Source organism: Ictidomys tridecemlineatus, chromosome 11 (assembly GCF_052094955.1).
Source record: "Ictidomys tridecemlineatus isolate mIctTri1 chromosome 11, mIctTri1.hap1, whole genome shotgun sequence".
In the NCBI taxonomy this organism is placed as follows: domain Eukaryota; kingdom Metazoa; phylum Chordata; class Mammalia; order Rodentia; family Sciuridae; genus Ictidomys; species Ictidomys tridecemlineatus.
Window position 1 is genome coordinate 131559572 of NC_135487.1, and position 17902 is coordinate 131577473.

Genomic DNA, 17902 nt, shown 5'->3' on the forward strand with positions numbered 1-17902 from the left:
TATAAAAGCTAAAGACAGAAGTTAGTTAAAAAGGGGGGCACCTGGTAGGTTTTCCAGCCCTGACAGGAACTGGAACGGGACCACTGAAAAAGGCCCCAGTCCTTTCTTTAAGGGAAAGTATATCCAAGGTTTCAGTGTGGCAGGTTATTGAGGTAAACAGGTTGTCTGGTGCTTGGCCCAAATTTTGGGAGGCTGTGTTTGATGCTGGGGCTGTGAGCTAAGGCAGGGCATCAGCATGATCTGGGCTTTCTCCCAGATCATGGAATTCTCCTGGAATTTCACCCAGTTCCCAGAAAAACAACTTCTTCGACTTAATGGCTCAAACAAAATCCATAGTTCATACACAGCTCCCAACAAATACCTTTATTTTAATTTATTATTATTATTTTTTATGATGTACTGAGGATCAAACCAGTGCCCCAGATGTACTAGGTAATTGCTCTGTCACTGAGCTGCAACCCCAGCCCTTATGTTTTATTTTGAGACAGGGTCTCACTAAATTGCTTAGGGGCTCACTAAGTTGCTGAGGCTGGCTTTGAACTTGCAATCCTCCTGCCTCAACCTCCTGAGCTGCTGGGATTATAGGCTTGTGCTACTGGGCCCAGTTTATACACATATATCCACATGTTAAATACATATTCTAAATACAATTGAAAATCATGAGTACATTTCAATTTCAATCCAACAACTCAGGGTCCATTCTGGTTTTATCTCTTTCTTATTTGTGCCTCTCTACTCTTGACAGTAAGACATCTAACTGCTATTATTGTTATTGATTGAACCCAGGGGGACTCAATCATTGAGCTACATCCCTAAGCATTTTATTCTATTTTGCAACATTGTCTTGCTGAGTCCTTGAGGATGCCCTTGAACTTTCTATCCTCCAGCCTCAGTCTCCCAGATCACTAGGATTAAAAGTACCTGGCTCTAGATGCCTTTATTTTGAATTTATTTACTTATTTGCATATCATCAATCTCTTCTACTGCTATGCTTCCCCTGCCTGGACACCCTCTGACCCCACTTTGGGGTCCACACCCTGACAACACAGCCTTCTCCCCTTGCTGAGTCTCTGACATCCCTTGCCACTTCTCCTTCTGTATTGTCCCTCCTTATCCTGCTTAGGCTCTGACATTCCCTGTGGGCTAGTTGGCCTTATTTCTGTTCCACCTAATATTCCTTGAATTTTTCATGAAAGGAAGAAGAGGAGGAAAAGTAAAGGTGAATTTTTAGTGAAGACCCAGTGGAAATGGGAACATTAGTCACATGGATGTCTTGGTGGGAACATTCCAGATGTACCACATCAAGTGTAAATGCTCTGCCACAGGAGCATGACTGGTATATTGGAAGGACATCAAGGTCATGTGGCAACAAAAGGAGTGAGAGGGTTATAATTGGCAAGGTCATGGATACCAGGGTGGAGGGAGACAGAAGGAGGTAAACTAGGCAGGACTTGAAAGTTCTTCAGATTTTACTCTGAATAAGAATTGGAGATTTTGGAGAGTTGAACCGAGGAGTGAGAATGTTTTAGGCTTTACAGGTTCACTGGGGTTATTCTCCTGGGAACCGAGGAAGTGGAAGCCAGGACATCTTTTAGGAGGTGATTACAAAAATCCAGGCGAGAGGTGATGGCGGCTTGGTTCCTGGTGGTGGTGGTGGTGGGGTGGGTGTGAATTGGACGTGGAGCCCATGGGAATTGCTGACTGACCAGAGGTGGCATATGGGAGAAAGAGAGGAATCCAGGATGGTGTCAGGGTCCGGGGCCTGGGAGCTGCGGTGTCACTTGGAGGTGGGACACTCGTGGCACGAGGCCCCCAGGTTTAACCCCCGGGGGTGGGGGAGGAGTTCCCATTAACTGAGAAGGAGAAATCAGGGGGGGTAGCTGGTGGGCAGAGCAGAAGGGTCCCTAGTTAGAGATGCAGGCTGGGCCGTGGCTGGCGGTAGAGCGCTGATCTGGGTTTGATCCCAGCCCCAGATTAGAAAACCAAACCAAACAAAATAAAGATATTGTCTCCATCTACAACTAAAAATATGTATGTATAAAAAAGAGTGAGATACATTTGAGGATCTTCTGGCACAAACTGGTGATATAAATTTTGGGAATCGTTTATAAAGACTGTTTTTCTAAGCCATGACATTGGCTGAAATATTTAGGGAATGGGAACAGATAGAAAAGAGAAGTACAGAATCCTAAAGCACTTCAGTATACAGAAGTTAGGGAAGTAGAGGCCAAGTGAGGCTAAGAAAGCTATCTTAAATGGAAGAGAAAAGCTGGACAGGCATGGTGGCCCGTGCCTGTAACCCCAGTGTCTTGCTGTGGGGGCTGAGGCAAAAGAATTACAGGTTTGAAGCCAGCCTCCACATCTTAGACCCTAAGCAATTTAGTAAGACCCTATCTCAAAATAAAAAATAAAAAAGGCTGGGGATGTAACTAAGTGGTAAAGAGCCCCTGGGCTCAACCCCTAGTTTGACAAAAAAAAAAAAAAAAAAAAAAAAAAAAAAAAAGAAAGAAAGAAAGAGTGGGTAAAAAATGGTTTCAAAGGTACTTTCCTGCTTTCACTTGCTTTTCTTTGAATGCAACCAATAGGTTGCATGTTCATTTTTGTTGATTATTTATAAAACCTTTGTCAGTGGGCTTTTATGGCTTAATTTTGAAAATGTATGATTTTTAATGTAATAATGGTAATTAATCCTTTGTTAAGGTAGATGAAAATGTTTCTTCTAATCTATTCTTTGTCTTTTTAAAAATATTTTTTTAGTTATAGATGGACATAATACTTTTACCTTATTTATTTTATATTTTATAGGTTCTTGATATAATGCCATCTTGATATGCTGTAATATAGATGGGTCACATCTTTGTTAATCATGACTCCATGTAACACATGGGTCTTCAGTGATGCCCCCAGGTATCTTTTCCACTCTTATATATTTCTTGGTGTCAATCTCCTTTTGACCTTTTCTTCCAACCGTACAGTCTTGACAGCACCCATGGTGATGTTGCAAGCCAAAGCATCTTCGTCATGGACTTGGGTCCCAAACCTGTTTGGATGATATCTGCAATAGTCTTAGCAGCATTGATGTTTCTAGATTGAACTTTTCTTCCAGATTCATGCTTTGTATTTTGGCTGAACATGAGCACAGGATGGTGGCCTATGATGGCAGCCAGTGCCGAGCTGAGTATCCAGAGATGTAAGAACTGTCAGAACCTCTGGAGAGAGAGAAGCAGGGAGAAGCCTGTCTTTTTATTTTGATTATTTGAAAACTTAAAATATTTATGAAAGGCTAAAGGTGTAGCTCAGTAGTAAAGAACCTGCTTAGTATGCACAAGGCCCTGGGTTCAAACACCAGCAACAAATCATTAAATAAATTTAAAAAGTATTTTGTGACTTGATTAATATTTTTTATTTGAGATTTGTCATATTCTTATGAAGCCCGGGATTTTGTAACACATTCCAGAGATTTGAAGGTTATTTAATTTTGCTTTTACTGTTGTGATTTACTTTTATTAACTTGCTAACTATCTAGAATTAATTTTGGTGCATAATGTAAGGTCAGGGTTTAAGTCCATTTCCTCAAGCAAAGGGCCCAAGCAAGCAGCTGCAAACACTCTGTGGCTTAAACAGGATTCATAAATAGAAGGTTCTGAAGGATGCACAGGGCCCATGTTTACCATTCCAAAGAGAAATGTTCTTGCTTGAGCACACAAGGGTGCTCTGTGGTCAAACATGGGAGTGACCCTGAAAGTGTAACTGAATTTGGGTGCCAGCTCTTTTTCTTTTCTCCCATACTGAAATTGAACCTAGGGTCTTGCAAATGCTGGGCGAGTGATCTACCAATGAGATCCATTCTCAGCTCTTTTTATTTTTTTTTTTAAGAGAGAGTGAGAGAAGAGAGAGAGAGAGAGAGAGAGAGAGAGAGAGAGAGAGAGAGAGAGAGAGAATTTTTAATATTTATTTTTTAGTTCTCGGCGGACACAACATCTTTGTTGGTATGTGGTGCTGAGGATTGAACCCGGGCCGCAGGCATGCCAGGCAAGTGCGCTACCGCTGAGCCACATCCCCAGCCCTCTCAGCTCTTTTTAATTTATTTTGAGACAGAATCTTGCTAATTTGCCTAGGTTGACCTTGAATTTGGGGATCTTCCTGCTTCAGTTTCTGGAGCAGCTGGGATTATAGGAGTATGCCATAATGCCCAGTTCTTTTATTATTTTTTTCTCTCTTTTTTGGTACTAGGGATTGAACCCAGGGGTACTTTATCACTGATCTACATCCTCAGCCCTTTTTATTTTTCTTTTGAGACAGGGTCTCACTAAGTTGTTGAGGCCTCACTAAATTGCTGAGGCTGGCCTTGAACTTGCAATCCTCCTACCTCAGAATCTTGAGCTGCTGGGATTACACGTGTGCATGACTATCCCCAGTTTGGTGCCTGGTTTTTTAGAGAATGTCTGGGAAGACCAACTGTTCAGCACTTGTAGACTCTGGGAGAAGCAGCAATTGGATGCCTCTGGATACCACCCACTTACTCTGGGGACACCTGGGGAGATCCACAAGGATGATCCTTTGCATAATCCTTTTTGTCTTTGCATAACCCCAAATTTTTAGTTATCTCAATACTATTTATTGAATAATCTATGCCTTTGCCAATGATTCATGATTTTTTAAAAAATATTTTTAGTTGTCAATGGACCTTTATTTTCTTTATTGATATTTCTTTATTGATATTGATATGAAAATCGAACCCAGTGCCTCACACATGCGAGGCAAGCGCTCTGGCACTGAGCTACAACCCCAGCCCCATGATGAAAAAAGTTTCATCATATATTAAATTCTTTTTAAAAAAATATGTTTTGAGTTGTAGATGGACACAATATCTTTATTTTATTTATTTATTTTATGTGGTGCTGAGGATTGAACCTAGTGCCTCACATGCGCTAGGTGAGCACTCTACCACTGAGCCTCAACCCCAGCCCTATCATATATTAAATTCTTATGTATATATTTTACTTAAGAATTTTAAGTAATTAGACACATGTATGACATTTTTCTTATATCTAATTACTTAAAATGTTAGTATCATTAATACCACGATTATTGATTGGGTTATATTTTTTTAGTGTTAAGATTTATATTAATACTCATTTAAATTTTAAATATCCTAGAGATTAGTGCTCTATCTGATGTGCAGGTGGTAAAAATTTGCTCCCATTCTGTAAGCTCTCTATTCACCTCACTGATTGTTTCTTTTGCTGAGAAGAAGCTTTTTAGTTTGAATCCATCCCATTTATTGATTCTTGATTTTATTTCTTGCGCGATAGGAGTCTTACTAAGGAAGTCAGGGCCTAACTTAAAATTTAAATGAGTAGTAATCTAATCTGTAAAACATATATGTACTATTATTTAATACAGGAATAGTTTGGTGTTAAAATCGTACATTATTATATGTGTACTAGTCCTTTTGCTGAGAAGTCTTAGGTTCTGTCTCTAGTCATTGTTAAATAATATTGTATTTTCAGAAATTATGGAATTTAAATACCATTTTCCAAGAAACACTAAATTGTCATCCATGCAAATGAAACTGTGAAAGAATGTGGTGAACTTCCTTTAAATGTCACACAACATTATCTTCAATGAGAGAATGTTTTCATCTCATTGGGAATGCTCACAATTCCCAGGAAGTAAGTGGAATTAGTATATATGTGCCAAAACCAGAATATACTTGTAAGTACAATCATTTTAGGGAAAAATACAAGTAAAAACTACAGTGTGCATTTCCGAATGTGCATATTACTGAAATATTAAATAGCTGCCAAGTTTAAAAAATAAAGATAACTTTTTTTTTTTTTTTTTTTTAAATCTGATGCTGAGGATTGAACCCAGAGCCTCATGTGTACTGGGAAAGTGCTCTGCCACTGAGCTATATCCCTAAAGAAAGAAAAGCTTTTTCTTTGGAGACTTATGTTTTTATAGGTAAAGTGTATTCTGCAATTTTGATTTTATTTGTGATTCTGAAAATATATACAACTTAAAAGAAATGTGATTCATCCTTCCAAGTGTATATAGCCTGAAAATGCAGAATTAGTCTTAAGTGTGTGTGTATGTGTGTGTGTGTGTGTATCTCCACACTCAGCCCTTTTTGTTTTTTATTTTGAGACAAGGTCTCACTAAGTTGCTCAAGGACTTGCTAAATTGCTGAGGCTGGCTTTAAACTTGCAATCCTCCTGCCTCAGCCTCTTGAGCCACTGGGATTATAGGCATGTACTAGTGTGCCCAGCAAGAATTAATTAATTAATTAATTACTCTTTTAATTTTACTTTTGTTTTCTTTCTTTGTTTTTTAATCAAAAATAAACATTTGCCAGCTTCACAAATGAAAGAAACAAGTTGGGTCAGTTTTGACATCAGTCTGAATAAGCTCTCTATATATTGGAATTTTAAAAATACTAAGAAGCATTTTATCTGGCATGTTTTGGGGCTTTGAGAAAGAGAACTGTCAGATAATTGGGTAGTCATTCCATAATTTGTCTCTCTTCCAATTTTCTTTTCCTGTTGAAGTATAAGACACATATCAAATGAGTATCCCTGCTTAATAATCAGTCTCTGCTTGGTTTATTAAATACTACATTATATTTTACTAATTTTAAATGTGGGCTTGGGATATAGCTCAGTTGGTAGAGTGCTTGCCCAAGGCACTAGATTCAATCCCGAGCACCACACACACACACACACACACACACACAAATTTTTAAGTGAATTCACACATTCAACAAATATATATTAGGGCTGGGGTTGTGGCTCAGTGGCAGAGCGCTTGCCTCATACATGTGAGGCACTGGGTTTGATCATCAATACCACATAAAAATAAATAAAGATATTGTGTCCATTATAACTAAAAAATATTTTTAAAACCAAAACAAATATTTATTAGAACTCTACTGTATGTCAAATCCTGTGCTAAGCATGGTGATGTACAGTGTCCCTAGAATTAGTAAGGGATTGGTTCCAGGACTCCAGATGATACAAAAATTTGCAGATGTTTAAGTTCCTTATGTAAAATGGTGTATTTGCATATAATGGGTATACATCCTCCTGTATGCTTTATATCATCCTTCTATGAATTTGGGCTTATAATATGGAAGTACACAATCTCAAATGCCATAATTCTGAATGTTGAAATTCCAAAAGATCAGAATTCCTCAAGTTTAAAACCCCCAAAGTTGGGCTGGGGTTGTGGCTCATTGGTAGAGTTTTTACCTCGAATGTGTGAGGCACTGGGTCTGATCCTCAGCACCACATAAAAATAAATAAATAAAATGAAATAAAGATATTATGTCCATCTACAACTAAACAATATATTTATTTTTTAAAAGTGAAATGTAATCCTAGTGGCTCAGAAGCCTGAGGCAGGAGGATCGTGAGTTCAAAGCCAGCCTCAGCAAAAGTGAGCTAAGTAACCCAGTGAGACTCTGTCTCTAAATAAAATACAAAAAAAAAGAAAAAAAAGTGAAATGTATAAACACACGCCACCATGGTTAGTAATTGTATGTATCTGTTGGAAATACCATGAAGGACAACTTAAATCTCTTGGTGAGATCCATCAAAAACCCCCATGGGAGTGGGATGCAGTGGCTTATGCTTGTAATCCCAGTGACTCAGGAGGATTGCAAGTTTGAGACCAGCATCAGCAACTTTGTGAGATCCAGTATCAAAATAAAATAAAAAATAGGATGGGATGTGATTCAGTAGTAGATCCCTAGTACTGCAAACGACCAAACAAACAAAAACACTTCATGGGTCACTACTACCTTAACCCCAAAGACCCAAGGTCTCAAAAAGTTTTATAATTTGCAAATACAGATGGAAAGAAAGGACATCTCTTTATTTATTGTGACCATTTCAGAATTTTTGTGTACATACAGTGTTTACATACAAAGCCAATGTTGTGATAATGCATATTCACAGTTGAATGTGAAAAAAATGCATGAAATAAATTAGAACTCTCTAAAAGTCTACATAATTTATACCTCCAGCATTGGAAATGATGCGAAAACAAAATACATAGGATGGTGACTTGTTAAAAAAAAAAGGAGTTGACAATTTAAAATGGGGAAAAAATTAGAAGAGGAAAAACCCAAACTAAACAACTAAAAGGAAATATTTATTTATTTATTTTTATTTTTGCTTCTAGAGATTGAATCTAGGGGTGCTTAACCACTGAGCCGTGTCCCCAGCCCTTTTTTGTATTTTTATTTAGAGACAGGGTCTCACTAATTTGCTGAGGCTGGCTTCAAATTCGTGATCCTCCTGCCTCAGCCTCCTGAGCCGCTGGGATTACAAGCATGTGCCACTGTGCCAGATTTAAAAAGAAAATTTTACACATGAAAAAGTATATTATAGGGACAGATCATGGGTAATTGCACAAAAGTAGTCCCTAGGAACTGGGTGACTTTCATGATCATTAACTATATTTTGAAGTCTTGCATCGGGAAGAATAATGCTTTATTTTTAAAATTATTTTTTAGGGCATGGCTGTCCTTAGAGATGTTCATATTTATTTTCTTTCTTTCTTTTTTTTTTCAAAAATGGTCATTTTTTAACCTTAATATATTTGCTTTTATGTGGTGCTGAGAATTGAACCCAGAGCCTCACCATGCTAAGCAAGTACTTTATCCTGAGCTACGACCCAGCCCTTCACATTCTATTTTCTACATGGTGCTGCTCTTTTTAATCTTTCTATTATTTGATACATGATGATACAAGCATTCACTGTTAATTTTTTTTCTTCTGTGCTGTGCTTCTGTGTTATTTTGGGAACCTGGAAATCCATTCTGCATACATTGATATACAGACCACAGATTTGGTGGAAACAATTCTGGTGATTGAAGAGCGACTCTTTTTTGTAAGTGTCTTTTTATCCTACTGTGCACATAATTATTTTTGACCCAGTCAGTAAGTTCACTGGCTTCTTTAGGCAAATGAGACTTTAATTCATTAGGAGTTCCTGGAATTTCATCAGTTGGGATGTATGCTAATGCAGACAAATGATGCATTTTTAAACTGAAAATTTTAAATTATCATTTCAATTGTACATATTTATGGGTATGGTCTGATAATCTGATTCATGTATACAATGTGTAATGATTGAATCAGGGTATATAGAATTTTCACCTCAATAAACATTAGAAAAAAATTTTTATTGACTTATTATAAATGTACAAAGGTTGCCATATTGTATGGCCCGTCCACTCACCTAAATGTTCTGCCAAATGCATTGGACTGAATGGGAAAAAAATAAACTTGTAGTTTAGTTTTAACTCTTGTAATTCACTTTTAGAAGCCCTGATCACACCTAATTCCAAAACTGTTGTTATTGTTTAAGGATTTGATTGAAATCCATTTTCTTCTGCAAATCTACCAAATCTCTAAATAAGCATTTATAAATGACTACTTTTTCTAGTCATTAATACATAAACAAGCAGATAAACTCTAGAATTTTTTGGATCCAATAGGGTCATGAGTTATATATGTCTGATTTTTAAAAAGGAACGGTTTTGAAAGGGTCATCCATTAATAATCAAATGAAGCATGCGCTAGTTTTTCTGTTAGATTTACTTGTAAATATAAGAAGTCTGCCTTCTTTGCATGGATTTTCCAAATCCCTAACCAAGAATAGTTCACCATTTAAGTGTTTTGTGACACTGGAGGAACCTCTATATCAGAGTTCAGAAGGTTTATGAGCTTGTCAAAAATAATTTGTTTTAAGTTTTTATTTTCTAGCCAGGTACAGTGAGTGGTACATACCTGGAATCTCAGCTTCTTAGGGGGGGGTGGTGGAGGCAAGAGGATTACAAGTTCCAGGCCAGCCTGGGCAGTGTGGTGAGATCCTGTCTCAAAGAAAGAGGCCTGGGGTAGCATGTGTGAGGCCCTGGGTCTAATCCTCAGTACTGGGTAAAAAAAAAAAATCCTTATTTTTCCCATAGAGGGTATTTTGTAGAGGGGCAGAAGTAGTATAGGGTTGAATAATTTGGCAACTATGTTACAAACAACCAAAGTTGCACTAATTCTTCCTTTAGAATTGGGCTTTCTACCCTTTATAGATGGTTTTTTAATTTTTTTTTTCATTTATATGACAGCAGAATGCTACACATATAGAGCACAATTTTTCATATCTCTGGTTGTATGCAAAGAATATTCACACCAATTCGTGTCTTCATACATGTACTTTGGATAATATATGTATATATATATATATATATATATATATATATATATTTAATGGGAATTGTGGATTTCTGTTTTCAAGATTTCAGCATTTATGGGCTGGGGTTATGGCTAGTGGTAGAGCTCTCGCCTCACACGTGCGAGGCCCTGGGTTTGATCCTCAGCATCACATACAATAAATAAATAAAATAAGGGTATTGTGTCCAACTACAACTAAAAAATAAATATTAAAAAAAGACTTCAACATTTGGAATTTTAATCTTTTGGGATTATTATTTTTGTGATTTTGATTCTTAGGGATTTTAGAATTTAGGTATTTTGATCTTTTGGGGGTTACTGCTTTTGGAACTGTGGACTGTGGGATTATAATTGGCACTGCTCCAGATCACTTGTAACATCTAATACAGTGTAAATGGTAGGTAAATAGTTGTTATACTGAACTGTTGCGTGCATAATGCATAATGACAAGAAAAAAGGTCTGTACATGTTCACTACAGCCACAGTTTATTTTTTTCAAATATTTTCTATCCATGGTTAGTTGGATCCATGGATTTTGGAACTGTGGGTGTGGCAGGCCAACTGTACTAGAGAACAAGTTATGGGCTGGGGCTATAGCTCAGTCCGTAGAGTGCTTTCCTTGCATGCACAAGGCCCTGGGTTCAATCCAAAACAATAACAATAAAAACAAAACAAAACAAAACAACAAGTTATATTTGCTGGTCTCTTGGATATAGATTTTGGCTAAATTTTCTCTACTTTCTCTAGCTTTATTGCTATAGTTCTCTATAAGTAGAGAATTTTCCAATAATGACAATGCTTAAAATAATAGTTTTCCATTTAATGAAAGTGAGGATTTGCTGATAGATGTATTTTTACTTCAGAATATGTTTGAATTTTTTTTTTATAATTTAATGTATTTTAGTAGCAAACTTCTAGGAACAGCACAGAAGGCAGACATTAAAAATATGTGCTTGTAGGGGCTGGGGATGTGGCTCAAGCGGTAGCGCGCTCGTCTGCCATGCGTGCAGCCCGGGGTTCGAGCCTCAGCACCACATACCAACAAAGATGTTGTGTCCGCTGAGAACTAAAAAAAATAAATATTAAAAAAAATTCTCTCTCTCTCTCTCTCTCCTCTCTCACTCTCTCTTAAAAAAAAATATGTGCTTGTATATAAAATAACTCTATTAGAAGAGAACACTGAATGGGTATAAACATCACTTAGTTGCTGTTATTCAGGAATTTATCAGTTCTAAGAAAATCTGGGCTACAGATGTGGCTCAGTGTTAGAGGGTTTACTTAGCACGCATGAGGCCCTGGTTTTGATCCTCACACACAACAAACAAACAAAACAAAACCTTATATCTAGTATTGTCCAGAAATTTTTTTTTACAGGTTTATTTATAATTGGTATTACAGCGAAATACTAAGACTTATTCACTCAGACTTTTTTTTTTTTTAAACTAGGGATTGAACCCAGGAGCTCTTAACTACTGAGCCACACCCTCAGCCCTTTTTTATATTCTATTTAGAGACAGAGTCTCACTGAGTTGCTTAGGATCTTGCTAAGTTACTGAAGCTCTTTTGTCTCTGAACTCCGGATCCTTCTGCCTCAGCCCCCCAGCTGCTGGGATCGCAGGCGTGCCCACCATGCCCGCTCACTAAAACATTCTGACTTGAATTAATGTTCTGAGTTTATATAAAAAATTCACATACAAGTTAAAATGGGAACAAACATAATACCTGATTTCTTTCTCTTCCACTCTTAGTCACATACTTAGGTGCCTTTGAACCCCATGGGAGAAAGATATAGCTAACATTCATAAATACCAGTAATACGAAGAAGAGAAATTGGGGGAGTGTGGGGAATGAAACAGTAGCTGCTGCTGCCTCTTTTTTTTTTTTTTTTTTTATACCCCGTATTGAACTCAGGGGCACTCGACCCCTGAGCCACATCCCCAGCCCTATTTTGTATTTTATTTAAAGACAGGGTCTCACTGAGTTGCTTAGTACCTAGGTTTTGCTGAAGTTGGCTTTGAACTTGGGATCCTCCTGTCTCAGCCTCTGGAGCTCTGCACCTGGCTGAAACAGTAGCTCCTTAAACATTCTCCATGCATACAATGTGTTGGTGAATGTCTTTGCCATATTGTTACAAGTTTGGCGGGGACAGCACCGTGTTGGTGCTCCAAAAAGTCCAGCCAGTTAGGCCTCACTTGCTTCCTGCAAAGCACCAGGAGCTGTTTTGAAGTCTCACATGGTTTCTTTTTCTTTTTTTCAGATCTTTTTTTAAAAAAAATTTGTTCTTTTTAGTTTTCCATGACAATAAAAGTATTTGACATATCATACATACATGGAGCATAACGACTTTCCATTCTTGATGTTGTACGTATGTGGAGTCACGCTAGTTGTGTATTAACATATGAACATAGGAAAGTTATGCCAGATTCATTCTACTGTCTTTCTCATTCCCACACTCCCTCTCTCCTTCAGATCTTTTTTTAAAAAAAATTTGTTCTTTTTAGTTTTCCATGACAATAAAAGTATTTGACATATCATACATACATGGAGCATAACGACTTTCCATTCTTGATGTTGTACGTATGTGGAGTCACGCTAGTTGTGTATTAACATATGAACATAGGAAAGTTATGCCAGATTCATTCTACTGTCTTTCTCATTCCCACACTCCCTCTCTCCCCCCATTCCCCCTGCCCAATCTGGTGAACATCTACTCCCCCCACCCCACCCCCTATTGTGAGTCAGCATCTGCATATCGGAGAGAACATTTGGACTTTTGGAGGGATTGTCTTATTTCACTTAACACGATAGCAAATGCCGTAATTTCATTCTTCTTTATATCTGAGTAATATTCCTTTATGTATGTGTACCACATTTTCTTTACCCATTCGTCTGTTGAAGGGCACTTGGGTTGGTCCCATAGAGGGGAAGTTTGTGAGTAAGCTCTATGCACATCACCAGGCTTCAGCCCACCAATAGGGGGCACACGCTTAAGAGCTGCTTTTGTAGTCAGTTGTTTCCAGAGCTTTTGCAACTGGTGTTTTTCTTATGAGATCTCCCTACTTTGGTGATGGAGAGCCACCAGCAAACACAATTCTGCATTGCTGTTATGCTTTTTTTTTTTTTGAAGGTGAGATGTCAGGGGTCCTGTGTCAACTATGGACACTGTTAGAGCCGTTAAGGCAGGGGGGCTGCTTTTCTGGGAACTCTGGGTGAAATTCCCTGTTCAAGAAAGCCCAGAGCACGCTGGCTCCCTGTGCTAGCTCACAGCTCCAAGTTCAAACACCGCCGAGACCTTTATTTAATTTATTTCCTTTTATGTGGTGCTGAGGATGGAACCCAGGGTGTAACCTGCCAAGCGCCAAACAACCTGTTTGGTGGCCCCTCCTAGGCTGTTTTCCTGAAGAAGCTCCCTAGGATTTCCTTTGGTCTGTACTGCTGTAAATAAGGCAAGTGCGGGCTTTTTCTTGTTAGAGTCGGACCCATCTGGTCTGCTGTTAAAATATACCGCCCCTGCTTTTAAAATATGTATATATATTTCTGGTTTTCTGTGTTTATTTTGTAGTACAACTTTCATAGCTTTTATTTCGCAGCCAGCCCACACCTCTGGCCCACACCTCCAGGGTTGCTCGCTCCCTTGCCTTCCTAGTCGTAGCGAGACATCTATTTTTTGCGGGGTGGGGTGGGGTGGGGGGTGGACCAGTGATTGTACTCAGGGCACTCGACCACTAAGCCACATCCCCAGCCCTATTTTGTGTTTTATTTAGAGTCAGGGTCTCACTGAGTTGCTTGGTGCCTCGCTGTTGCTGAGGCTGGCTTTGAACTTGCAATCCTCCTGCCTCAGCCTCCCCAGCCATGGGGTTACAAGCCTGCACTACCGCCTGGCCGAGACATCTATTTTTCATTGCTTTGTAATTATAAATAACTGATAATGTTGTGGTTAATCTGTTTTAGTTTCTAAAAGATGCTCTCTCAATCTGAAAATAAAACATCCAATGAAGAGGCTGGGTGTGGCTCGGTGGTAGAGTGCTTGCTTAGCATGTGTAAGGCACTGCAAATATATAAATGAGTAAGATAAAGAACCATCAACATCTAAAAAAATTTTTAAAAATCCTATGATGAATAAAATATAATTAATACTGAATACTATCTAAGATTAATCTATCTAAAACTAAGATTAGCCTCTGGGATCATAGGTGTGTGCCACTGTGCCCTGCGTCTCCTATGTTCTTTTCTAAATTTTTTTAATTTTTAATTTTTAAAATTTGTCATTCACACACACACACACACACACACACACACACACACACACACACACACACACGGTACTCAGGATTGAACCACCCAGGGGCTCACATCCCCAGCCCTATTATTTTGTGTTTTATTTAGACACAGGGTCTCACTGAGTTGCTCAGTGCCTAGTTTTGCTGAGGTTGGCTTTGAACTCAAGATACTCCTGCCTCAGCCTCCCGAGCTGCTGGGTGGTGTGTGCCACCATGCCAGGCTCCTACATTCTTTTTCTTTCTTTCTCTCTCTCTCTCTCTTTTTAAATAATGTTATTGAATTTTGTAAACCTTTATTTAATTGATTTCCTTTTTTGTGGTGCTGAGGATGGAACCCAGTGCCTCACACATGCCAGGCAAGCGCTCTACCGCTGACCACAACCCCAGCCCCTCCTACATTCTTAATGGCAAAAAAAAGTTTCCATTAAAATGAGAGGAAAATTAAGGAAGCTTGCCGTTGCTTGTGTGGATAAATGAAGACCAATCAAATGAGAACAGGCAAATGAGAGAAGCAGCAACCCCTGGTGGGTTTTTTGGTGGTTGGTTGGTTGTTTGTTTTGGTGGGGATTTACCACGGAGCCAAGTCCCCAGACCTACTTATTCTTTATTTTGGGACAGGGGCTCACTGAATTCCTGAGGCTGTCCTTGAAGTTGGGATCTTCCTGGTCTGCCCTTCAAGTCCCACCACCCTGCTAACCCCCGGTTTTGTCAGGCACAGGCATGGGGTAGAAGGCAAGCTTCCGGAGGGTTCTCCTGGGGGCTGCCTGAAGTGGGCCTCGTGTAATCTGCAGGATGTTGACTTTCTCTGGTTGGTTCCATGTTGGAAGCCCAGATCAACATTAGGGAAGCCATCTGATTATACTCAGGTCCTGGCCATTTGGGGCCAGTTGTGACAGAGGTTATTGTTTGGCTTCCTGGATTGTCACTAGAGATAGCAACTTGGCTTCTGGCAAGTCTGACTTGGAGCAGGTTGGCTTCCTGGTTGTTTATTGTAAATAAAAGATTAATCTCTGGGCGGGTTACTATACTTTGTTTACTAATGCAGTAAGATAATAAATAAATAAGTGGTTTAAATTCTTTGGGAAAATGTAGATGATGGAATCTGTATGCATAGCTACTTAAATTAATTAAAAAGAGTTCAGGGCTGGGGATGTGGCTCAAGTGGTAGCGCGCTCACCTGGCATACACGGGTCGCTGGGTTCGATCCTCAGCACCACATAAAAATAAAATAAAGATGTTGTGTCCACTGAAAACTAAAATAAATAAATATTAAAAAAAGAGTTCAGTAAAAACACAAATTATGGCAATAATTAGTAGAAAATAAAGGAAAAAATATTCTGTTCACTATATCAATAAAAATCGTAGGTATATATATACAACCCAAACTATCAAATTATTACCAGAGAGAAAAAAAATTAGAACAGCCTTTAATTTATGTACCCTTGTTTTTTCACCATTAGATAAAGGAGAGACATACTCAGTTTTAGGTGGAAAGTGTAGAGATTTTTATAAAGATTTCAGTGTTTCCTGAATCAAAATTTAAAAATTTTGTACGATTCCCATCTGAACTCCCAGTGTAGGGAACTAGTGCAGGGTGGGCCTAGAGAGGCTGGCTTTGGGGCTGCAGGAGCCACCAGCCCCCCACTTCCCTTTCTGCTACTGGGGCTGGAAGACCCAGTGGGAAAATGCGGCCTTTGACTGAGGAGGAGAGCGGGGCCCTGTTAGAGAAGTCAGCCAGATGTGTCAGGAGAGTCCTCAGCAGCCGGAGGGAGGCTGGTTGGCACCCGCTGTTCCAGGCTGCACCAGGGCCACGGGCACTAGGTGATGGAGAAGAGTTTGAGGCTGGCTGACTATATCTCTGGGGACCAGCTGGTGTCACTGCTTTGGAAAATTCACTAAGACCTCCGAATTCCGTTTGCACACGACAGCTCTGGGTCACCTCGCACCCTCTGCCAAGTGCCAAGCACGTTAAAGCCTGGAGCAGAGCAGTCCTTCCTGCGTGGAGACCTGTGTCGAAACCGGGTCTGATGGAGCCCCCGCCAGCCCTTCTCAGCCCCTGGGAGAGGGGCTGCACCTCACAACAGGGCAGACACCCCTTTGGCCACAGCAAAATCGACACCAGACTGCAAGAAAGTTGACCCCTTGGAGATTGTGGTGTTGTTCATCAAGCAAACACATGGGTCCGGCATGAGGAGACACTGACTTAAAGTCATCGCAAGAACGTGACAGCTGTGTGGAAGGGCCTCGTGTTTCCTGGGTCCATGCAGATGCCACCATCATGTGGACTTGCAGGACTGTGACCTCTACAGGGACTTCTTGGTTTAATATTCTCATCATCACTGACAAGTGCAGGCTGGATTCTTCCTCTACCAAAGTGGCTCCAAAGTGGGGTTTTAGGTCTTTGTGTTTGTGATTAAATATTATGTTTGAATCAGACGGCTTCTTGTTCTGGTAACAGCTCCTAAATTATTGGAACTGAGGACAAGAATAGCATATTATTGTTATTGGTGGTAATACTGTTTTCCCAACTCATGGTAAGAACACAATGTATTTTCTTTGTTATTTATTAATACCACAAAAGACAGATATTGCTATATAAGAATAGTAGACCATGTTTGAGGTTTGATATTTAATTTGACTAAAATAAAAAATGCAATTGAGTTCAGCTATTTTGCTATACAGTAAATGCTGTGTGGTATGGAAGAAAAACTTGGACTCAAATCCCATTCTGCCACTTATCAGCTATATGGCCGGGGACGAGTCGTTGAGCTCCAGTAAGCTTCATTTTTTTCTGTTTTAAAAAAAACTCAAAACTAAAAAAAAAAAAACAGCTTTGGTCATCAGCCTAAGAATGTTTTCTAGGGGGCTGGGGATGTGGCTCAAGCGTAGCCCGCTCGCCTGGCATGCATACAAACATAGATGTTGTGTCTGCCGAAAACTAAAAAATAAATATTAAAAAAAAAATTCTCTCTCTCTCCCTCTCTCTCTCACTCTCTCTTTAAAAAAAAAAAAAAAGAATGTTTTTTAGGGTTAGGAAACCTGATTGTAAAGCACAAGGCATAGTGCCTGGCAAATAATAGGTATTGGAGAAAATAGTAGGAGTTATTTATTTTTGGGGGAGTTATTTTTATATTATGTATATTACATATTTCTTTTACTAAATAGGGTCTTTTTAAATATTTATTTTTCTAGTTATAGGTGGACACATGTCTTTATTTTACTTTATGTGGTGCTGAGGATCGAACCCAGTGTCTCACACATGCTAGGCAAGCACTCTACCTTTGAGTCACAGCCACAGCCCTAAAATAGGGTTTAAAAATTTTTTGTTTGTTTTAGTCATAGATGGACACAATACCATTATTTATTTATTTGTATGTGGTGCTGAGA

At 39.1% G+C, this 17902-nt stretch overlaps 1 pseudogene; it reads left to right on the forward strand.

Moving 5' to 3' along the window:
* The first annotated feature begins 16200 nt into the window (after positions 1-16200).
* Positions 16201-16842, forward strand: LOC144367818 (60S ribosome subunit biogenesis protein NIP7 homolog; annotated as a pseudogene).
* The last annotated feature ends 1060 nt before the right edge of the window (positions 16843-17902 follow it).